The sequence below is a fragment of the Emys orbicularis genome, chromosome 22 (assembly GCF_028017835.1).
Source record: "Emys orbicularis isolate rEmyOrb1 chromosome 22, rEmyOrb1.hap1, whole genome shotgun sequence".
Classification (NCBI taxonomy): Eukaryota; Metazoa; Chordata; order Testudines; family Emydidae; genus Emys; species Emys orbicularis.
In genome coordinates, this window is record NC_088704.1 from 13224197 (window position 1) to 13249515 (window position 25319).

General features: G+C 44.8%; 1 protein-coding gene across 1 annotated transcript in view; it reads right to left on the reverse strand.

The window, feature by feature from the left end:
- PIK3CD (phosphatidylinositol-4,5-bisphosphate 3-kinase catalytic subunit delta) overlaps positions 1-23443 on the reverse strand; it is a 69416-nt gene extending 45973 nt beyond the window's left edge. The window contains exon 1 of the mRNA XM_065421195.1: positions 23332-23443. The gene's annotated coding sequence lies outside the window, so the exon portion shown is untranslated. The remainder of the gene's footprint in view (positions 1-23331) is intronic.
- Between the last annotated feature and the right edge of the window lie 1876 nt (positions 23444-25319).

Sequence of the window (25319 nt, forward strand, 5' to 3'; positions counted from 1 at the left end):
TCTTTACTGGACCTAAACAGAATAGAAACACAAATAAGGTGTTTTGCATGTTCTTGCCTTTTTTGTTGTTGTTGGGTTTTTTTGCTTTTTTAGTTGTGGTTTTGGTTTTTTTAAGACTTGCTAGCTAGTAAGTCTGCTCCTGTGAAAAGTGATATTTGTATATTTTTTTAATATCACTTTTCACAGCAGCAGCCTTATTATCTAGCTCTGAGGCAGTGATGAGTGATATTTACAAACATACACATACCACTTTCCACAGCAGACTTACTCAGCCCTGGCAAGCCGGGGGAAAAATTAAGCCTTGGAAGGGGAGGTGGGGAGGGAGACAGGGGGGACAAGGGTGATGGGGTTGATGGGTGAGAGGCTGGGGGCGGCAGCAGGGGTTAGGGGTGATGAGCCCAGGGGCCGGGGAAACGGAGCCCGCCACTGCACAGCCAAAACCCAGAGCCCAAAGCCCCACGACTGGAGCCCGTGGCCGGAGCCTGCCACCTGCCACCCCACCACCCCAGGCCTAAAGCCGGAAGCCTGAGCCCCACCGCCCACGGGAAGGTGGGGAACTCACACCAGCTGTCTGCTCCTCTGGCGCTTGTGGCTCCAAAGGGAGCAGGGCCCAACCCCTCCTTGCAGCCCAAGGGGAGGAACCGTTGCTTTACCCTCACCCCCAATCACTGCCCAGGAGGTTGTGACCGCAAGAAAAGCCCCTGGTGGCCGCATGCGGCCATGGTGGCTGCATTTGAGAAACGCTGGTCTAGAGGGACCAAAGAGCCTTGTCTGGGTAGAAAGATTTCGGGTGTCACAACCTAATAGATGCATTCATAGTGAAGCGATCGAGTTCTCAGTGTTACTTGAGGAAGCATGTCTAGGGGAAAACAGTATAGTCCAGCAGTTAAAACAGGGGCTTGGGCAATCAGGACTCCTAGATTCTATTCCCAGCTCTGACACTGACTCCGTGTGCGACCATGGGCAAATTATCTAACTCCTCTGCTTATCAGTTTCCCCAGAAGTTAAACAGAAATACCACAATCTACCTTACAGGGATGCTGCAAGTCTTAAATATTTGTAAAGCGCTTTGGGATCCTTTGATGAAAGGCACGACAGAAGTGGAAGGTATTATTATTCCTGCTCAACTGAGGTCAATTTGGAGTTTGGTGGAGCTGGTGATGAATTAAAGCACCTAATTAGAGAGAAGACGTTTCTGAAATAAATGTTTCAATCCCTGTATGGGTCATTGATAAAGCCAGAAACCCAATACATCTCACTGGTGGAAAAGAAAGAAGCCTCCACATATTTCTAACTATACCATGCAGGAACCAAATTCCTCTGTTTTTGGCTCCCTCCCTCCCTAAACACACACACAAGAGACGTACACATATCACAGTTTTTAAAAGACCTTCTTCCTCATACCCCATCAAACCACATAATTCAAACTCCACAGCTAAGAACACAATAGGCAGCGTCTGGTGCCATTAACAACTGGGTTTTGGCAGCACACCCCTAGTATCCAATGAGGGAAGGCTGGCTACGTTTGGCCAGCCACAAAAATAAGTGGGTGACTCCTGATAGCTGGAGACAATCTGCTGGGTGATGAATTCTAAAGCTTCAGGAACAAGGAAGAACAGGCTAATGTCTTAACAGGACAAGTGCCTTTCACCTAGTGGTGTATAACAGGAATCTCAGCGCAGTGGGAGATTTAGGAGTGAGCCTCATTCAGCCCTCCTTGGCCAACAGGAAAGTCACTGCAAAATGGTGTTCTCTGAGGATAGAAAGGGCTGCAAAATTGGCGGGGGGGGAGGGGAATGTGAAAGGAAATTCTTAGGGCTCTGAAAGCAACAAAGCAATCCAGGTATTAGAGGAAAACATGTCCCAAGCACCAAACTACAGCTCACCAAAACAACAAGGAGTCTGGTGGCACCTTAAAGACTAAGATTTATTTGGGCATAAGCTTTTGTGGGTAAAAACCTCACTTCTTCAGATGCATAGAGTGAAAGTTACAGATGCAGGCATTATATACTGACACATGGAGAGAAGGGAGTTACTTCGCAAGACAGCTCACCAGACTCTTTTAAAACTTGCTAAAGAAACAGTCTTGCCTGGAGAATAAGAGGATCTCCTGGTGGCACCAAAAATAACAAGGCTTTAGGGCATACAGCACATATTTATACTGGATCCTCCATATGCCACAGCAATATTGGGAGTTCAGCACCTGGCAAGCTACAAAGCATTGGAACCTAATGGACAATGAGGCCTTATAATCGCACAAAGATGGAGAGATTAAATTGAGGTTTGACAATACACCTCTACTCCGATATAACGCTGTCCTCGGGAGCCAAAAAAATCGTACCGCGTTATAGGTGAAACCGCGTTATATCGAACTTGCTTTGATCCGCCGGAGTGCGCAGCCCCGCCCCCCGGAGCACTGCTTTACCGTGTTATATCCGAATTCGTGTTATATCGGGTCATGTTATATCGGGGTAGAGGTGTACTAAAGGAAGATCTGTAAAACAGCTGAAGTGTCATGGCAACATGTAAAGCTACAAGAGTGATTAGGAAGTGTGGAGGGACTGAGATGTGGAAAGGTTAAAAGGGGTAAATACGCTAAGCAATAACTAAGGGAGGAAGCAATCTACAAATACATGAAGGATGAAAAAAACGGAAAGAAAGGGATTTAGCATGTGAACAAAAAGCTATAACAAGGAATAATGACAAAAAGCGGAGAATAATTAGGCTGAATATCAGGAAAAACTGCCTGATGCCAAGGTCACATCTATTGGCTTGTAGAATAGCCTCCCAAAGCAAGTGGTAGAAGCCCCATTGCTTGAGAAGCTAAGGTTGAAGCTAGCTGCTCATTTATATGCCCAATTTTTAAACACCTCCAGTAACATTCCCCAAAAGATACTAAACTCCCTGAAATGTCTTATGCTATATCTTATGCCAGGATAGAATGGGGGGGGGGGGGGGGGAGTTTAGAAGAGAGTTTTATTTCCTATACTGGAAATATCCCCCTGGACTAGAAAACCAGGATTTCTTAATAGCCGAGTAACCTAAACAAATTTGGGAAAGTCAAAGAAATGGCTTACACCAGTGGAACTGCATGAGCACCTAAAGCCCTAACCAAGATTGAGGCCCTGTTATACTAGGGACTATACAAAACACATAAGACGACACTGCCCTCCAAAAGATTGCAAACTAATTACACGGCAAGATTAAGGCTGGGTGGGTTATGTAAATCAAGTGGGGGGGAATAATGAGAATTTTATAGCAATGGGGAATTGTCTGCATCTGTTACGTGTTTACTTCCAGACTTCTTAATGTTTGGGATTTCTTCCGAAGCTGTGGAATTTTTGTTAAGAAGGTTTCTGCTGCTAGAAACCTCTTTAATCTAACAGACAAAGTCACATCAAGATCCTATGGCTGGAAGTTGAAGCGTGACAAATTCAAACGGGAAATAAGGCCCAAATTGTTATCGAGGAGGAACCATTGGAACAACTTACCAAGCAATGTGGTGGATTCTCCATCACTTGAAGTCTTTAAATCAAGACAGGATATCTTTCTGAAAGACACTCTCTAGTCTAACCACAAGTTATTGTGCTTCATGCATGAATTACTGAGTTAAATTCTACGGAGGGACTAGATCATTACAATGTACCCTTTCTGGATTTAAAAATCTATGAAATTTTGGGAGGGTGATGACTGGACGCCATTGAAACACACTTTAGTTTTAATTTGGGAATTTAAAATTAGATTGGATAAAACATTAGTAAGTGCATAACAGGGATCAATCCTGAATGGGCGGGATTAAGGAGGGAATGGGTATGAAAGGACGTAGTGGACTTCCTCTCTAGATTGCGCACATTTATGAACAGAAAAGAGATGTAAATGGTCTAGAAGAGGGAGCAGAAAGAAGTCAGATGACATATAAGAAATGGATCCAAAAACTCAACATTGGGAAGTGAAACATGTCTGGTCCTACTAGCCCTTCCTCTTCAATGATGCCTGCCTTCCTTCCCCACCACACCCCTACAAAAATATAATCTTATCATGGTCTGCTCTCCAAAACGCTTATTATAAAAAGCATTTTTCCTTTTTTCTGTTTTGTTTCTGAAGAGTATGATAAGCAAATTGTAACATAGGTTGTCTAGCAAATATTGTTCTTGGGTGTTAAAACAGTTTAACTTACCTAAATAGGATGTCTCTTTTAGGGGCAAATACTTCCAATTGTTTCAACAAGTATTATAGTAAAAACCACTAACCAACCATTCAATACAAACAAGACCAGTCTGAAACAACCGTTACAGTCAAAGTTGTCACACACAAAAGGACACACTGCTTCAAGCTTGTTTTGCCTCTTGCAACAAAAACATCTCACAATCTCTTATGATGCTTTGGAAACAAACTCACCTTATTTCTTAATATCACATATTAATATCAGAACACAAAAATGATTGAATTCACGCTACTGAGACTATAACGCACTCAAAGGAAGTAGGAGGATCTTAGTGGAGAATAGGTCATATCCTAGAAACAGAGCACTGTGTTGATATATTGGATGTGATAAATCATAATGAACATGCTGGGATATAAAAATCACACAAGGCAAAAATATTAAATGGCTACTCCTAGGAGATGGAGGGAAGCGTATTTTAAATCAGAGTCTGACTTTAATCCCATGTCGTCTTGTTCATTTTTCGAGCTGTGTACAGCAAAGGCATCTTAACAATGAACACTTAGTAGGCTTGCATGTTCTCTAGGCAGTGTTACTGACTTCTTGATGGAGTAATATCATGTAGTGGCCCAGGCAAATCTCAAGCAGCGGGAGTCCGCACACAATGAACAAGAAATATTCATTTCGGGCCAAAGAAAAAGAATCTCTGGCATCAAGCAGCCAAAGAGCAGGAGTACATTGGTGCCCATGAGAGCTTTGCCTCAGAGGATGGGTCCAGTCCACAGGAGCGGAGGGCGGCCCAGTGCTCTAGATTATGACTAAAGGAGGAAGCAGTGAGAGTGGCGGCGGGCCCGGCGGCTTTACCCACAAGGATGGAGAGAAGGGCCAAGCACCAGGAACACCGGCAGGGCCCACCTCCGCCCCAAGGAGCCGGGGGTGGGGAGCACAGCCAGGGGCAGGGCTGGGGTGCTGCAGAGTGGAGCCCGGGTCATTTATTGCGGCTGGCATCTGGCGGCTCGCTTAATGGGGCGCTCCCCCCTCCCGCAGGGGTCTGGCTGCGCCCCCCGGGCAATAGGGGGCCCCTTTCCCCCAGGGCATTGGGGGGGGGCTCCCCCTCTCCACTGACCTGACTCGGCCGGCTCCGTGCCCATTCCTGGCCGGGCTCCTGCTCTCCCCGCCCGGCATGAACCCGGTCCCCGAGACTTCCCTAGCTCGCTCGCTCGCAGCCCGGGTAGCGGCGCGGCTGCAGCCGCCGTCCCTGCCCGGGGAGGGGGAGCGGGGGGCCGGGCCCCAGCGCGCGGCTCCGCCTCCTCCCAGGGAGAGGGCCGGGGAGGGAGCAGCTGCAAAGTGCCCAGCTCGCAGCAAGGGCGTCAGGGGCCGTCTGCAAAGTGCCCGGCCCCAGGCGGCAAGGCCTCCCCGGCAAAGCCCCCAGCTGGCAGCTGGGGAAGGGTGGCTGGGGGCCTAGCTCCTGCAGCACGAAGTCAAGGGGCTGGGCAAACCCAATGACACCTCTCGCCCCTGTGCCCCAGGACAGATCTGGCCCTCGAATTCCTACAGGACCTACCACCCCGAAGAGCATCACTAGCCAGGCAGACTCCGACCTGGCCAGGCGTTTCCCATGGCAAAAAGAGTCCCCCAGACTCCCACAATACTGATTGCCACAGTGGCCTTGTCAAACTCGACCAGCCTAGATTTGTTACTGTTGCAGCCTCCAGCGGGAGTGGGGCCCTGGCCTGCCAGGTGCTCCTGCCAACACAGAGTGAGGATTATCATAGAATAGCAGGGTTGGAAGGGAACTCAGGAGGTCATCTAGTCCAATCCCCTGCTCAAAGCTGGACCAATCCCCAACTCAATCATCCCAACCAGGGCTTTGTCAAGTTATCCCCTACCTTTTAGTTAGCTTGCAGCCTAATTTAAAGTAAAATGCAACAAAGCGTGGCAAACAACAGAAGGGAATCGGAGAAATTATTTTGAAAGTAAAACAATTTTTTCCATCGTCGTCATCATGACGATGGAAGGAGGAGGTTTTGTACCATGTACGTTTGCAAGTTTGTGTTAGAAATTGAGGGCAATGACTGGAGAGTACCTCTGAGCCTTCCAAGGCCCAAATGTGAGACACAATGTAACACAAACATCCAGAATCTCTCTCTCTCTCACACACACACAAAATTACTCACAGAGCAAACAAGCTGATATGGGATTCATTCCTCTACTAAAAATGGCTTTCTATAATCTCAATTACATGATTTATTTTTCCTAATGCAATTAATTTTCAAAATTAAAAGTGAGGGGACACTAACTCTGCATGGAAAGTAGGTAACTAAAATGAGTGCCATCCATCAGAATGAGATACATTTGAGAGCTTTGTGATAGACACGTACTGTAGCTACTGTTTCATAACAGCTCCTTGCATTTAGTCCATGCCTTCTGTTCGAGGATCTCTAAGTATAAATTGAATGAATCAAGCCTCAGCACACCCCTGGGAGGTTGTCATTGTCCCCATTTTACAGATAGGGAAAATGAGGCACAAAGAGTCTATGACTTGTCTGAGTTGTCACAGAGAGTGAGTGGATCTAGGGAGAGATTTTCAAATGCACACATGGCATTTAGGCTACTAACTCTGACTGAAAATTAAAGGGAGTTAGACGTCTAACTGCCATGTGTGCATTTGAAAATCTCCCGCTTTTACCAGTTCAAAATAGATGTTTGATGCATTGGCTGTTAAATAATAAATAGCCAACAAAATAACCCAGATTTCCTGATTCCTGTTTCCTTGCTTAGCTCCCAAATGACGTACCTCTTTCTCCTCCTCTTTATGGTTTGTTTCTATTTATGTTACAATAGTCGATCAGAGTAGAAAGAGAATAATATTATGTTATAAATGTTAGTGCATTATCCCACTCTCACTTATCAGCTCTTGTGATTTTACCATGAATCTCACGATATTTGATGTTTTTCTTGAAGTCCCAGACTCCTGGAAGTGTGTGACTGAGCAAGAATCCCCAAAAATATTTTTTTAAATATATAATTTTTTAACATTTGGGGTTGGCAATACCGCAACCTTAGCATAAGTACAAAATGTTACTATCGATCATAGAGTTAGATAGAACATCTTGTCTTTAATGTTGTTTCAATCCAGATATCATATTTTATTCCAAACTTTTTAAATTCTGAGCCTCTCAGTTTTAAACCATAGGCCCTGACATGTGTTGAGATATTTCTAACAGACTGTTTACAGGAATTCTGGTTTCTGTTCTGCTTTTTTGTAACAGCCTTTCTATTCATTATTTTTGCCTATCACATGTGCAGCAGTAGATGGCAACAACATGGGCTTGTGGCAGTATATGGTAACAACAACAAAAACACTTGCCAATGGGGCCCACATCACACTGGACAAAGAAAAGTGGGCTGTGGGAGACAGGGGAGTTGAAAGGAGAAAAAAAAAATAGTTCCAGTCCCACACTGGTAAGAACCTAAGAACTCCAGGACGGCAAGAGAAAGGAGTGGTAAGTTTTGGTTTGCTCTATATTGCATATTACTCCAGTAGCTCAAGAGTTAAATTCTTTTATAGAGACCAAAAGAATACTAAGGGCTTCAGAAAAAACATAGACGACATGGTCCATTGCCCCAGAGAATGTACAAGCTAAATTTTACAAAGATGACATAGTAAGTTAGGATAACAATTCAGTAGGAAGGGGATGTGATGTGAAAGGATCATGTTGTTACTTTATGTATACACATGGTCTGAGCCAAGTCCATTTAGCTACTGTGTTCCTGTTTATTAGAAATTCCTGAAAACAGACAATCATACATTGTTGCAACTACTGTTCAAGCCTACACCTGTGTTTAACTGATTATTCTGGAGACTGAGCAAGTGTGAAAGAAGCATGGTAGTTTCTAAACTGAGGACAAAATTTATTTTATATAAACATAGCCACAAGCAAGAACATTAAAAGCAAAACAAAAAGACCCACCTTTTTGTGAGCAACATTAAAGACACAATTTGTTTGCCTGACTGGGTTTTATGATGGAAGAAGCTACTGGTGTGGGCCAGGAAGAAAGGATTAATTAAAGCCCTCCAACTCGTGCTGTTGTTGGCCCATATTGCAAGATACCTTGCCCTGAGTCTTTCTGGTGAAAACAAGGCCCAGAGCTCAGTTCCCCCCTCCCCCCCCCCCACAGAAAATAAAACATAGTATATGTGTAGGATCATGGGCTGCTGCTGCATGATCACCAAAGTCAAATCGAGAGTATATTTTCAAGGCAGGAGACACCTATCTTGTGACCACATGTGGGTATGACTATATGTATTACACCCTCCTCTTTGAATTCATTCTCCTCTTCCACCAAATCTAGTCCAAGCCTTTTGTCTTTATCTTCAAGGCCTTTCACAGCTCTGCCCCTCCATGTTTATCCACTAGTCTCTTTTCACATTGCTCTCTACCCTTTCTGCTCCAAACAATTGTCAGCCATAACCACCTGCTCATCTGCTTTTCCCACAACACCCCATATGCACAGAACATGTTCTGTTAACGGCTCCATATAGCTGCTAACCTGCCCTCTCTCTTTCAAATCCCTTCTCAAGACCAATTTCTGCTGTGAAGCCTACAATTAACTCATCCAATGTTTAAAGGTTAAACAGAGCAGGCAGGCAGGGGCAGCTGAAGAACGTTATTACAACCCAGCTCCAGAGACTGCTAGCAAGAGTGCTCTCAGCTGCCATGGTGCTGGGGAGAGAAATGATATATGGGCTCCCAGGACCCAACCCCTATAGGGCTTTATAATAGTATCACATATAATTTTATTTATAACCTGTACACACAACTGCCAGTGTCAAAGCTTCAATAGCCAGGAGTTTAAAAAAAAACAAACAAACCACATTTAATTGCACCACAAAGCAAGCAGGAAGCCATAGCACTCTTTGGAGAATTGCTACTATTTTCTCCATGTGGTTAACACCATTAATCGGGCAGGCAACCACATTCTGCATCAGCTGTAATTTACAATGGGTCTGCAAGGGTAGCTGGATCCTGCTAAGAGCTAGGTAATAAATACATCATTATTATTATTGAAGTCAAAAGAGTGGTTTTGCCACTGGATTCATAGCAGGATCAGGGCTTGCGTAGGGTGAGCAGGAGGTCAGGCTAGATGATCACAATGATCCCTTCTGACCTTAAAGTCTAGGAGTCCATTACAATAATGCAATCTGGAAGTCACAGAGGCAAGACGTCCACTGCCTTGTCAGCTTCAGAGCGCACCTCTCAGAGTACAAACACACAGAAGATAAGGTTCTTCTTCAGAGGAGTTTACAGCCAGCCAACGGACAGTACACCAGTACTGGTAGTTTAAGATACGATGACCATTTTTCTATATTCTCTTTTCCCATCTTAAAGATCAATCTCTGCAATGGGTTCTCGTGCCACACTGCTGCCTTTTGCATCCATTCTTAATTTGGAGCAGCCCATGGTCTCTCCTGGGTCAGGAACATACACACAGAGCAGAGCCTAAGAGAGCTGCCTGAAAATCTTGGGGCTTTACTGTGTTCTTCTATACCAGATGTTAGGGGAAAGGAATAGTTAATATGTATATACTGTAGCACTTTTCTTCCTCAGACTGCCATGAACGTTCATTCTCACATTTACGGCTTCCCTATTCTCCACCTTTAAACACCTAAAATGCCACAGCAGAGCAGACCAATGAGAGCTTTACAGGAACCTTCATACATGAACTTTTTCACAGTCCCTGCAGAGAGCAGTAAGAAGGTGGAGCTAATTTAATCCCACCTCCACCTCCCAGACCAGACTATTTAATGATGGGGGGGGGGGGGGAGGAGAGAAACTATTAATGGGACTGAACCAGAACCCAGATCCAAACTCTCCTGAACTTTGGGGAAGTTCAGATCTGGCTCCAAAATTTTAATTTCAAGCCCATTATCATTATTATGGATATAGCATTAACAGGTTTGGTAGCACATTAGTGATAGCCCCCATAACAAATCAGAGGCATCATCAGAACAAATGCTCATTGGCTGATTATACCCCAAAAGCAAGACACTTACCAACCAACTACCAAAAGCTGCTGGCTTTACAAGCTAATCTTTTCACAGGTGAGGGTGTCCACAGTCTGCACTACACCAATGTGCAAAAAATTAAAAATATACCCAACACTTTTCCTTTACAGCTCTCAAAATATTCTAAAAAGTGAGTAATCACTGTAACCTTCCCCTCCCCACCCTTTTTTTAAACAGAGGGGGAAATGAAAGCACAAAGAAGTGACTTGCCCCCAAAATCACAGAGACAGACAGCAAAAGAGTAAGAAATAGAACCATTGTCTTGAGTCCCAATCCGGTGCCCCAGCCACAGAGCTATGGTCCCTGTTTTGTTTTACAGTGGTATAAATCCCTTGTACTGGGGAGTAGTGGTGAAATTAAACAAAACCTAACCAAACCCACAAACAAACAACTCATAGGTTCAGGGAGGTGAGTAGTGAGGGTAGGCGAGTAATTAGGGTATTGAGGCAGCGATGGAATGAAATGCATAACTGGAAGTATTTAAAAGGTGTTGGCTAATGATCGCTTAAGAGATGAGTTTGAGAGCAATGAGAAGGAAGATCAGTAGTCCTTAGGCCGGGTAATGCCAGTTGCCACCTAAGAGCGTGTGGATCTGGGGAAATATTTCAAAGCTCATTGTAAAGGATACCAGGGTTATGGGAACAGAAGGAAAGAAGAAAGCTGCTCTGGGAAGCATGGAAGCTGGGTGCTAATCTGCAGTACAACGCTTCCAATTAATTGGTATTATAAAGGATTCTCTCTTTTTGCTGAAAAATCTTCGTTCTAGTTAAAGCAATTGGGGGGCTGCAAGGGGGAAAGGGAGAGATTTCACGGTGGTATGTTCCCAAGGGGAAATGACCTTCTGACCTCTGCAGATGCACCAAGGAACAAAAGGTGTGTTGAGGCAGTCAATCAAAGCACCATCAAAAAGGTGCATCTCACACTGACTACAGTCAGGGAATGGTCAGGTGACCATGATGAATGACAGGAATAGGGATGTAAAGGTCGCAAGCACAATCGCTAGCTTTACTCAATGGCTATTCTGCAGCTGAGAGGACCGTAAGAACTGGCATTCAGTGTTTTATTCTGGATTCCATTCTTAGCTACATTGTGCTGGTCTTCTCTGGGGTGGAAGCAGAAAAGGACCTAGGACCACTGTTGACTCGTATCCAGCTTCTCGTCCACTGTGACCCCTAGGTCCTTTTCTGCAGAAAAGGACCTAGGGGTCACAGTGGACGAGAAGCTGGATATGAGTCAACAGTGTGCTCTTGTTGCCAAGAAGGCTAACGGCATTTTGGGCTGTATAAGTAGGGGCATTGCCAGCAGATCGAGGGACGTGATCGTTCCCCTTTATTCGACATTGGTGAGGCCTCATCTGGAGTACTGTGTCCAGTTTTGGGCCCCACACTACAAGAAGGATGTGGAAAAATTGGAAAGAGTCCAGCGGCGGGCAACAAAAATGATTAGGGGTCTTGAGCGCATGACTTATGAGGAGAGGCTGAGGGAACTGGGATTGTTTAGTCTCCAGAAGAGAAGAATGAGGGGGGATTTGATAGCAGCCTTCAACTACCTGAAGGGGGGTTCCAAAGAGGATGGAACTCGGCTGTTCTCAATGGTGGCAGATGACAGAACAAGGAGCAATGGTCTCAAGTTGCAGTGGGGGAGGTCTAGGTTGGATATTAGGAAACACTATTTCACTAGGAGGGTGGTGAAGCACTGGATTAGGGTGGTGAGACTCAACCACCTAGGGAGGTGGTTGAGTCTCCTTCCTTGGAGGTTTTTAAGGCCCAGCTTGACAAAGCCCTGGCTGGGATGATTTAGTTGGGAATTGGTCCTGCTTTGAGCAGGGGGTTGGACTAGATGACCTCCTGAGGTCCCTTCCAACCCTGATATTCTATGATTCTATGAAGCGGAGCTCCATCGCTGCTGTTTGCTAATAGGAAGCACATACACAGAAGCTGGTATTTAGTTCCTTCCGTTCCTCTGTGTTTGCTCTTGGGTAACCTTCTCACGAAAGAGATGTGTTGGCGGTGGTCACGATGAAAATGAAAAAAGAAATAGTTATTGCACAGACCAGACTTGGGGTCAATTGGGTGGTCTCACTAGATTCTGTGCTAGTTTATAATTTTGCCCATGGGGAGGATGCCAGGAGCTCCAGAGAAGAATATATATGGATGATAAGGGCTTGGTGGGTTTTTTGTTTATTCACTGGACAAACATCAACATGGAAACAACAGAAAGGAATCTTTCCCTGAACTCTGCAGGAAGTGACTGATGGAGTATGCGAAAAATGCAACAGCAGGAGGTCAGCACAGGGTGCTGGTTGTAACAGAACCAAGCCTATATCCATTGGAGGTTATACGACACCATGCCACCAGCACACGTACTGGGAAGGACACAGCATGAGCTTCCAATGACCTTGCCTAGATGGAGTCTCATCTAAAAGGCATCCTTGAATCGAAACACATGCTGAAACAAACAGGATGTCGAAATGGCAGGAAGAAGGAAGATGAAGACAAGAAAAATACCTTATCTGTCTCAAGGACAGAATGGCACATTTTAGTGTTTATTCCTAGGGGAAAACACTGTTCAAGTTGTGTGGCTGGATAGTGGACACTGTGTATTTAAAAAGACTATACAACTTACCCCAGCAATATTAGCAGAAGAAAAATAAGCAGCAAGAACTGACCTGAATTAGCTGGAACAAGACAGTTGAGATTCCTATCTTATTGATCACTGATGATAGCACAAGGCTTCCAAAGTAAAAAAAAGTCTCCCAAACTTGTTTGGATTAGTAAAATGAGAAAGGAACCATCAGGCCTTGCTTGATACCTCTTTGAATGTAACTTTTGAAATCCTGTTGGAGAAACCAGCTCAGAGTAAGTGTGCCAAAATAGAACGTTAAAGGAAAAAAATAAACTGACTTCTGCATTGATTTTACAGACAGTGGAACAGCATTTCAGAGCGCAGAGTGGAATTTATTAGCCACATGTTTAACAAAAGGGGAGGAAAAGCCACTGACCCAGTTCTATAGATACATGAGGCACTAACAGCATCAGGCATAGTGTCAGTTATTCACTTCTAAAACAAGAGGCAAAACAGTTTACAAAAATAATAATAAAAAAAAGTTAGTTTAACCTTTTCACAGAGGGAACTGGGAGTCAGGAGCTCATGGGTTCTAATCCCAGGACTGACTCTCTGTGACCTTGGGCAAGTCACTTTGCCTGCTCATGTCTCAGTTTCCCCATATGCAAAATAGGGATGAAACTATTTCCAAATCTCACAGGACTTTTTGTAAGTCTTCTGTACAGTAGTCTGAGATCCTCAAAGGGCAGCACTGTTGAAATTAAAGCATTAGTATGTGAACACAGAAAATAATATTGTTAATTTCTTTATCCCTTTAAAAATTGTACCAATTTCCCTATCCCCCCCCCCCACACACCCAGTATATGACAGTCAGTAATGCTTTTCACACACACACCTTTTTTATGCAGAGGATCTTTGAAGACAAGACGCAGGTACTAAACACAAGTTAACGAGCATTAACAGATGCCACAACTTTCCTTTCAGTGGTTTGCAACCCAAATTTCTTGGGAGTATTTTTGCAGAAAGTAAGTGACCCGTAAAACCACAAATTTCCATCATGAGCTGCAACGGCCTGTTCAAATAAACCAAGGTATTTCTTCTTAAAATTACTGTTGGAGGATTATATAGCCCTTGTCTGATATCAGAAGTGATGAGGCATGCGATCATCACGTACCCAAAACTCCAGTGGAACTCAACAGGGGAGTCTTGGGTGCACAAGTAATGCTTTAGAGAAAACTTGGCTTGTCTTTCAATATTTAATTTGCCCTTGAACCTCCTAGCTCTGGAATTTTGGGGGGCCTTATTAGTGGTGTCCATTAAGGCCCAGATCTTGGAAGTTCCTTGTTGGGGTGGACCCTGATATGCACAGAGCCCTGTTAAACCCATGCAAGTGCAGGTGTCTGCCTGCACAGGACAGCTTGCAGGATTGGGACTTATGGGGCCAGGAAAGGTTGCTTGCTTTGGACTGTTATATATATATATATATATATATATATATAGATAGATAGATAGATAGATATAGATATAGATATAGATATAGATATAGATATATATTTAAAGTTCAAGGTGTTTTATGCTGAATTTTTTTAAGCAAAGAACCACACCCAGTATGTAACAAACCAAACCAGAAACTATGCACAGTTATGCATGAATGGACAGTTGCTAGTGACAAAGCTTACGAGAAGTTTTGAAGTTTTCCCACCACCTGAAAAACCACTTATAAGCAGCAAAGGCCATTGCATGAGTCACTGATGCCAAAGGGCTGAGGGGGAAGAGGTAGTTATGTGAAAAGACTTTTTTTTTTTTTTTAAATGAAAGTGTTTTGGCAAGACAAAAATTGTTAGTTTAGCTATTAAAAGGATGAAATTTCCATTGGTGAACCAGGGGGAATTTCCACCCAAGAAATTCATGTAGAGGCACATGTTTACACAGCAGCTGGGAAAACTGCAACTGTTGTCCCAGGGGGGCAGTGCTGGGAGGAAAGGGAACCATCTTTGGTAGCAGAAAGAGATTTTGTACTCAAACTTTGGTCCAAAAATATTTTTTTTAAGTTTTTAGTTTATTAAACATATTGTTAAAAATGACAGGTATGTTTCACAGAGGTACAGTTTAATCAGGAGTGGGAGCAAGGACTCTCAAAGATTATCACTACTTATATTTATTATTACATGTTGTTTATAATGCAGTAGTACCCAGCGGCTTTAACTAGGTCAGAGCCCCATTGTGCTAGGCACAAACATACAGTGAATTATGTTCCCCGTCTCAAAGAGCTTTCACCTGCTCTCTTCTGACCCCTTCTGTGACTTTGGACAACTCACAAACTTGTTACCTCAGTTTTTCCTTGTGTGAAGTAGGAATGACAGTATTTAACCACCTCACAGCAGTGTTGAGAGGAATGTTGTTAATGTTTGTAAAGTGCTTTGCCCCAGTGGTGACATGATTAGTTTGGACTAATAGAAATAAGACCCAATCATTTTTCTTTTCTTTCCATCTCCGGTACCTCCACCGCACTCACCCCCGCCCCCCCTTTTTTTTAGCCTAAAGCAAAATAGTTGCTGTCTTTAGGGACAGCTTTTTTGACATCCTGATTGTAATAACAGGGACTAATTACTGTGTTACATCTGAAATAAATATTCCCCACACTGATCGGAGATTCTAAACGGTTTGTTGACTAGAACAAACCAAGAATAAAACCACAGACCTGTTTGTGTAACTGTCTCCATACGACTGCAGTAATCAACAACAAACTCAATTGTAACTTTCTCAAGCTCTTTGAAAGAGCCTTGAAGGCTTTCTGGTTTGGGCCCGTGACCCCTTGCTCACCACCAGATTCCAGATTGGCAGCTGACAGCCTGCTGGGGTATTAGACAAGGTAACAAGGGACACCTGTCAACAAAACCAACTGCTTCTTAACATGTTCAGGGCCTGAATATATTCCTGCAGTAATTTACTATGGCAATGGGGTGGCAAGCTCAGGATATGGGACTTTTAACTGGCTTCTTACCTTTGACCCCAAATGGCCACACACCCCAATACCCAGGACATCTAGCCCATCCCCCACAATAATACAGAACTCTTCCCTATATTAAAAGTAGATTATGTAGTGATAATATATACTGTAGAAAATGTGTGTACGTCTCTCTCTCTCTCTCACACACACACACACACTCACACACACACACACCAGTCTAATATGGAAACCATACAAACTAAGCCATACAGGAGATGCCTGCTTATACAAGTATTGTATCTAAAATATGTCAAAAGCCATCCCCACATATGTACCTTTACCATATCCTTTTGGACCAAGTAGAATTTTTCATATCAATAGTTTGCAAATAAGTTTCCTTCTCTTTGCAATGTTGGAACTCGGTGCTGTAAATAAGGCAAATTTCTCTTCTGAAAATAATGCATCACATCACCCTTTGCAGACTGCAATATGTACACAAACTTCACTTCTTTCTGTGTAGATAATAGAACATATATGCCCCTTATCCAGGGATTTCCCTTCCAAGCCCAGTTTGCCAAGCCACCATCCTCTCTCCATTCAAATCACTCATGACTTGCTTCTTTCATGATGCCCACAAAAAGTGATTTAACAATTTTTAAAAATTCAAGCCATCTTTCTCCTCTGAGCTTTCCAGTGAGTCATGTTGTCTGTCTGTCTTTTAGGTCCCGAGTTAGAAAAGCACTTATGCATATGCTTAACTTTAAGCAAAGGAGGAGTCCCATTAAAGTCATTGGAACTTCATTTAAAGCATTTGCTAGCTAAATCAAAGTTATCCACGAACATTGATATAAGTGTTTCCACATGGGACGATTGCACCCATCGCTAAATCAATTCTAGTGAATTGGTGCAATTTGTGTGTGTAGAGCGGGCCCTTAGAATGTAAATTGCTTGAGGCAGGAACTATGTTCATGTTTGTCTCTTGTACAACACTGAGCACGCTGGAACTTAAATAGTAAATAAGAAATGCATATTTTTATATTACAGCACTCACTGATAGCAATCTTATCTATCATGTTTACATACCAACTTCTGTTGTATAATCCCTATTTTCACCACATATAAGGACTGGATTTACGCACAAAGTTGCACCAACATAACTAAAAGGGTTTTAATTTACTCCTTTCGTTAATTTGGTGCACATCTGTCTGTGGGTGCTCATTTCAGAATACTGCCTTAAGTAAAATCAAAACAGGACACTTTTATTCTTTAAAAAAAAAAAAAGTGTCTACACATAAATTTGTAGTGACATAACAAAAGTTGTTAATTAAAACCAATTTTATTATTTGGTTCAACTTTGAGAGTAGACTGGCCCTGCTCATTCTCTAATTTGCCTAGTCATCTGAAAATGTCCATGCCTGATACCAGAGCAAGTGACTGGAGTTTGAGAAAAATGCTTTCACTTCAATTTTTTCCACTTTAAATGCAATCAATGACACAGTATAACTACCCCGCACTTGTACACCTTCACACATCCTGCTAAGCTGTCACTTGTCTGGAAAGTTGTAGTGTTCTAAGAGTTAATTTCATTCAACTTTATTTCCACTGGGTCCTCATTAGCTGATTCCTGGACAAATATAGTACATGGCAACTCCTGTTTCTTCTATACATATGCTTTAAACAAAAATGACATTCCAAGACTAAGTGGTTAGATGTTCTCTTTTACCTGGGACACCTGGAAGCTGCCTCTCCAGACCATTCCTACTGGGGGTAACTTCTGCAATGTTACAGAGGTCTAAAGTTCGGTTCTGCCCAACTACTGAAAAAGAAGCAGCATCTTACAGGTACAGCGGGAAAGTGCAGGTGGGCCATGCATTAATTGCACAGCAAGTTCATAGCTGTAGACAACCTGAGCTTGCATTTCCTATTGTGTTTCCTTGGTACCTGGCAACAGGAAAAAACAACTCTCGTGCCTCTCCCACAACCCACCAGCTCCGTGTTTAGAGCGGATGGTGAAATAAGCTCAATGAGCTGCAGAATTCTTTTTTGGGAGGGGCGTGGCGGGGAACGACGAAGGCGAAAAACCTTTCCTTGCGTGGTGCTGTGTAATGGGGAATGAGGCAGTACCAGCTGTACATGAAATACCAGAACCAGAATACCTGAGTGCATGGGGAATGTTAGCTCAGACTGGTCAGTCTAACAGTGCTGTAGACACTCAAAGCACAGGATTAGGAGAGGGGAAACCTGAATTCTAGTCTTCATTAGGCCACAGAGTTCTTGTGTGACTGAAAATCTCCCCTAAATGAGCTGTTCCAAAGGCAGAAATGGAAACTGTGGCGAGGGGCACCTAACTTCCTCAAGCTCCTTTGAAAATCCCAACCTCAACCTCTCTGTGCCTCAGTTTCCTTGTCTGTTAAAGGGGAATGTAATTAATACAAGGATGCCTAACAAATGAAGCTGAAGTCCTATCGGCACAGGAGAGAAGGGGCAGCTGGCAAGGAGGTCTGTGTTAGTGCTCTGCCCATGGGAGCTCGCCTCCTGACTGCATCTAAGCAGCTGGATGGCCTAGTGGTAAGGCTTTTGCCTACAAGGCCAGAGATACTGAGTTCAAATCGCTGCAGTGCTATACGTGGGTGATAGAAAAGTAAAAATGTGGACAGGCATGGCCTAGGAGATCAGGCCCTAGACACAGAGTCACAGGACCTTGAGTTCTATTCCTGCCTCTACCACTGACCTGCTATGTGACTCTGGACAAGTCACCCACTTTTCTGTGCATAAGTTTATGCCTATATGGCCGTACTGGACAGAATGCACCCAGTCTTGGCTGATCTCAGAAGCTAAGCTCTCCTGGGCCTGGCTAGCACTTGGATGGGAGACCACCTGAGAATCTCAGGTGATGTATTTTTTTCTGAGGTATAGAATCATAGAATATCAGGGTTGGAAGGGACCTCAGGAGGTCATCTAGTCCAACCTCCTGCTCAAAGCAGGACCAATCCCCAACTCAATCATCCCAGCCAGGGCTTTGTCAAGCCTGACCTTAAAAACCTCTAAGGAAGGAGATTCCACCACCTCCCTAGGTACACTTGGTCCTGCCTCAGCACTGGGGGGTTGCACTAGATAACTTCTCGAGAACCCTATATTTCTATGATTCTGTATCTCTGACAGCCTTCAGGGCATGCTGCAAGGGCCACTTTTTCTCTCAGCCTTGCCCCTGAGAAGCTGGGTAGCGATGGTGTGGGAATTGTGTAGGGAGGATGACTGATCTTTATCATCGTTATAGCAAACTGTGCTGTTATGAGTCATCACTGCATAAGAACTCAGGATGAAACTCCACAGAGTCAATTACCTCCTGCATTAAATGCACCCAGACTGTTGTTAAGGGGTCTGTATACTGTGATGGAGTTGGAGCGGCTCTATAATAATTTACAAATGCTGTATATTGACCAGGTTACAGGGATGTTTTCTGGACAAATATATTGGTGTAGTTTAATAGGGGGTTGTAAGGAAAAACATAGAGGAAGGAAAAAGAATGGCTCCAGACAAGGCTCTTCTCTGCAAACACATGAGGGCTGTTAAGAGACAAAGCCAGGACAGGAAAAGGCCTGGGAAACAGGATGTCCAAAGGAGTACAGCAGTTTAAAAAGGAACACTCAGTGAGGAGTTGGATGGGGGAATCTGACGGACACACAGGAATCTGCTGGGATGTCTGAAGAAGCTAGGCCAGCCTCAGTTGCTACCCAGGAATTGTAAGACTTTAGGGTTTAGGAATTGTAAGGTAGATGTGTGCAGACTGGTGGTGGTTTTCAAATCTTTCTCTCTCTAATACTTTGTTCCTCCTGTTAAAATAGACACTCTGAGTTTTAAGAAGGCTGTCTGATCACTGGGTACCACTGGTCGCAGACTCCCACAGGAAAGAGCTGCAGGTGCCTGAATCCAGTTGGACCTACTGGGTAAGTACGGTGGATACACAAGGTACTGTAGGAGAGTTGTGGAATTCTGCCCCAGAATAGGTAAAGGCACGGGGCCTGACACCTGGTAGGGTGCATGAAAGGGGACACGGTTGCAGACAGCCCTGTAACCAGCACTCTCCTTTGCTTAAATGAGCAGTCATACCTTTTTTGAGGTTCCTTTATGTTGCAGAGCAGCCACACAAAAGGTACAATGCTTAGGCTCACCTATCCAGAGCATGTGGTCCAAGTAGCATGACCAGATGTCCCGATTTTATAGGGACAGTCCTGATTTTTCGGTCTTTTTCTTCTATAGGCTCCTATTACCCCCCACCCCCGTCCCGATTTTTCACACTTGCTGTCTGGTCACCCTAGGTCCAAGATGAGCTGTTTTGCACTTCCACATGCCCCAGGTGAAATACAGGGGAAGAGAGAACCCAATACAAACAGCCTTGTCTACACAAGAAAATCAGACCAGTTTAATCAATCATTTTAGAAAGTGATTTAGTTAAATCACTGCAACCCTCCTGCCTGAGCATATGACTGGCACTAAATACTAGAGCTGGTCAGAAAAGGCTTTCATCACCCTTGTCCCCCCTCTCCCCCCCAACACACACAGAGAATGCTGACTTTTCAATCACAAAACCAAAACCTGAAAAACTTCCGCCAACATTTTTATCAGTTTTAGCAGATTTTGGGGGTTTTTCAAAAGCTTTTGGCTGAAAACCAAAAAGATTTGGGCTGAAAAAAAAATTGTTTTTCTAGATTAAAACAGTTGGTTCTCAAGTTTTGGGGCATTCTGATGTAAAAAAAAAAAACCCACCCCAAACTGTTCAGGGAAAGCAGATCCTCTCTGATAAAATTTTGTTTAATTAAAAAAAAAATTTCCAATGGGGGAAAACATTTGACATAAATTTGCCCCCACCCATACATCATAGTAAGTAGAGCTGGAGACACTGCAAAATTCACTTGCAGATTTTGACCCACTACATAGTTTGGCATTTTCTGGTCTGGGGTTTTGATTTGGGTTCTATTCTAAGATACTAACAAGGAGAGAAGATCACATAAGAACCTAGACAGAATAAACTAATTGACAGACAAGCTGGGCACTGAGAGAGTCAATAAGAGTCAATTGTTAGCAATCCGGTCTCAGGCTCCAGGTCTTGGAAAATATTAATATATAAAGACTTAATAAGAAGGAAAAAGGGACTAGAAAAAGGAACAAACCTCATCTTCCCTGTACTAAATACCCATGCTGATGGCAGATTGATACCCACTCCCCAACATCCCACCTCAGCCCAAACATCTCCTCTGTGCTCAGAGATTTGGAGCTTACGCACCCCAGCAGCAGCAGATTTAACTCCAGAGGAGAGCTCATAGACTCATAGACTTTAAGGTCAGAAGGGACCATTATGATCATCTAGTCTGACCTCCCGCATGATGCAGGCCACAAAAGCTGACCCACCCACTCCTGGAATAATTCTCTCCCTTGACTCAGCTGTTGAAGTCCCCAAATCATGATTTAAAGACTTCAAGTCGCAGAGAATCCTCCAGCAAGCGACCCCTGCCTCATGCTGCGGAGGAAGGCGAAAAACCTCCAGGGCCTCTGCCAATCTACCCTGAAGGAAAATTATCTGGCTTAGATAAAGTACCATATTGGTTAGTGCCTATAGCTCACCACTGCCCTCTGCTACATGAAATATCAGGCGAGCTCACTTCTATGCCGTAAGCTGGGGTAGGCAACCTATGGCACGCATGCCAAAGGTGGCACGCGAGGTGATTTTCAGTGGCACTCACAATGCCCGGGTCCTGACCACCGATCCGGGGGGCTCTGCAATTTTATTTAATTTTAAATGAAGCTTCTTAAACATTTTTAAAACCTTATTTACTTTACATACAACAATAGTTTAGTTATATATTATAGACTTATAGAAAGAGACCTTCTAAAAACATTAAAATGTATTACTGTACTGGCACATGAAACCTTAAATCAGAGTGAATAAATGAAGACTCGGCACACCACTTCTGAAAGATTGCCGACCCCTGCCGTAAGCCCCAATACTGCTCCAGATAACGGAGATTCTCCCTAAGCCCAAGGGAGAATCTTTTGGAGCAGGACACCACCAGTTGTCAAAATTCAGTGGCACGTGGCCATAGCATGCAGTTGTGCAATGTCTAGGTCCTAGGTTATATTATAGCAGTTGAAAAAAGCAACGCGTGAGAAGTTAAACCAGCCTGAGACGCCTTAGATGTCTGCCTTCGATATGAGGCGCAGCTTAAAGGTCTCAGGGAGGCTTGTGAGTCTCTCCAGGCAGCAAACACATGACACACCACCTTGAAGGTGTCCCCAATGAGAGTGTTTCCTCTCCACTGCGCTGACCACACATCCACCCACTTACTAATCTCTCAGGGTTACTTCAGGACGCTCTGAGGAACTGAGATATTCACTGAGCTGTGTAAAGACAAGTTTGCAAAAAAACAGGCACATTAAATAACATAGCCAGCTGCTACACCTGTGATGATTATGTGGCAAAAGCAAAGAGCTTCAGAGACCCTTTGACTCTAAAAATATATCCTGCCTCCTTCTCAGACTTCCCTTTTTTAAGAGAAGCACATTGCTCTCTGTGTTGTTTCCCAGACTAATTTGTCTCTCTTGATCATTCAGAAGCATCTGCTCTGGAGCCAAATGATTGTCCACCTCTGGCATAAAACTTCTTCTGATGCCATTGGGGTCTTTAGAGAGAGAGCTGGGTCCTTCAGGTCCTGCAGAAGAGCTGTGTGTTGCACGAAAGCTTGTCTCTCTCACCAACAGAAGTTGGTCCAATAAAAGACATTCCCTTATCTGCCTTGTCTCTCTAATATCCTGAGACCGACATGGCTACAACAACACTGCATACCATATATGGGTCTTTAACACTCTGTCACTGTAGAATCTAGATACAATATCTATGTAGAGATCATTCTGTGCCGATGGTCCACGCTCTCTGCATTCCTCCATGTACATTATTTATTCCTAAGGTTGCCTCTTCCTTTGAAAGGTCATCTATTGCTGCTGATTATTCCCCACACTCTACTTAGAATATCAGGGTTGGAAGGAACCTCAGGAGGTCATCTAGTCCAGCCCCCTGCTCAAAGCAGGACCAATCCCCAGACAGATTTTGGCCCCAGATCTCTATATGGCCCCCTCAAGGATTGAACTCACAACCCTGGTTTTAGCAGGCCAATGCTCAAACCACTGAGCTATCCCTCCCCCCATCCCTGGATCATGGACATCCCTGGATTGTGCAGTTAAGAGCCTTGCCTAAGATCACACAAGTAGTATCTAGCAGAGCATGGAACAGAGGCTACCTCTGACTCCTGGCCTTAATGCAAGACAATCCTTTCCCGGACTGCATGTAAAACATCCATAGCAATAAAGAATGCTTGAACAGGGGAGACTGGGGAAAGAAGAATAGGTGGCTCAGCAAATTGGTAATTGGTAGTGGGAACATTTACGCTGCTGGATCAAATCCAGCCCAGGTCTGGAGTGACTGAAGGGTATTGCCATCTGAAGTAGGTGCCCTACGTTCACTCTTTCCACAGCAGCAGTACCCCTCGTCTCCCACAGCTCCCCCATTGCAGAACTGTTGCCTTCTCTCACCTCTGATTGTCCAGGCTCTCTCACCCCATTTACCAGCAGGCTCCATGCACTGGAGTATAGGAAGGATTTCCGCAGGATGGACTGGAAGCAGCACCACATGAGCTGTTGTAGAAAGCTCAGTTGCCTGGTTCCACTTGGATTGTTCAGCAAGGGAGCATCACAGCAACTCTCCCCACCCCTTCTGCTGCCCCTCCTCTGCTGTCTCTGACTAACCGGAGGGAGGAGGTGGCCAGAATCTGGTATATTTGCAAACATACTACGCACAGCACCGGAAGCCCCACCCCACCCCCGTGTGTCATACTGGGAAAATCAAGACACTTGGCAGGTGTGTTGGCAAGGGCCACATGATCCACAGAGTTCAGGGGAATCAAGCCTTCCTATCAGGTGGCCTGGAGTGTAGCAAAGCACCCACAAGCTCATGAACACTTCTCGTATAATCATAGAAATGTCCAGCTGGAAGGGACCGTGAAGTCATCTAGTCCAGCCCCTTGCGCAAAGGAAGGGCCAAGGAAACCTGACAGGGGTGTGTCCAAACTGGTTCTTAAAAACCTCCAAGGATGGGGATTCCACAGCCTCCCTTGGAGACCTATTCCAGAGCCTAACTGCCCTGAGAGTTAGAAAGTTTTTCCTAATATCTAACCTAAGTCTCCCTTGCTGCAGATTAAGTCCATTGCTTCCTGGCCTACCTTCAAATGGCCTTCTCTTGGCCCTGGCTCAATTGTGAGTGGCCTTCACTCTTGATCCTCCTCTAGGGGGGCAGCTGCTGTGGGCAATGTGCTGGAGCATGGCCCCCTGCCGGTTAAACAGAGGAAGGGGAGAACATGTGTTCTCCCACCCCACCTGCTCCCTCTGGTTCCAGCAGCCTTGCCTGCATGAGGTGAGCTGGCAATCACAGCAGCACAGTAGCTACTGGACAAGTGCTCCTTTCACCACAAATCCCCCGTCACATTGGATATGGATAGAACCGAGCCTCCGTGTTGGCAGCCTCAGCAGAAAAACCTAGGACTGAATGGTCAGCGACTCCTTCCCATTGCTTTGTGGTCAGTCTTAGGGCACATGAGCAAGGCAGTGCGTGGGAAGCTTGCACTGCTGTCTCTCGTACCATAAAGAACAAGAAATAGAGGAAGAGACCAACAGAAAACACGTATCAGCAGAAGTGATTCTTAAAACACATTTTTAAGTTTTGCATGAGGAGTCAGCAGCTGTGATGGCCGTGTACAAATTCCCCAGAAGTTTCTGAGAAACTTCATGTTACGGAGAGGCACAGGGCATTTCCTGTAGACAAGAGCTCTCAGAGAGAGTGTCACTGATACAGGGAACCTAGAAACAAGTAACCAAGTAAGAGCCTATCAACACTGACCAAATTATCCCCAACCACCTTCATGTTGCTGACTCTCCATGGATGGAAGAATGATCAGCAGCACTTCTCTCAGTTGCAAGTGCTCAGAAGTAACATTTTGGCTACACACCTGATTTTCCAGTCACACTACTTCCCTGCTCTGATGCTGGGATGCTCCCTTCAGTGGTCCTTCATCCATGCTGGGTCCCGTACGCAGGGCCGGATTAACGCAGGGGCTTTAGGGGCTGCAGCCCAGGGCCTCAGGCTAAGGGGGGCCTGCAAAAAAAAAAAAAATCCATAATTATATACAATTCAGTGGTCACCAACCCGTCGATCCTGGAGCCTCTGCCAGTCGATCGCAATCTCCAGGCCGCTAAGAGTCCAGCGGCGCAGCAGGGCTCAGGCAGGCTGCCTGCATGCCATGGCCCCAGGAAGCGGCCAGCTGCTGGCACGTCTCTGTGGCCCCCGGTGGGGGGAGGTGGCTCCACGCGCTGACCCTGCCCCAGCACCATCCCTGCAGCTCCCATTGGCCAGTTCCCAGCCAATGGGAGCTGCGAGGGCAGCGCTTGCGGGCACAGGGAGCAAATGAAGACACGCTGTCCCCCTCCCCCAGGGGCGTGCAGAGACATACCAACAGCTGGCCGCTTCC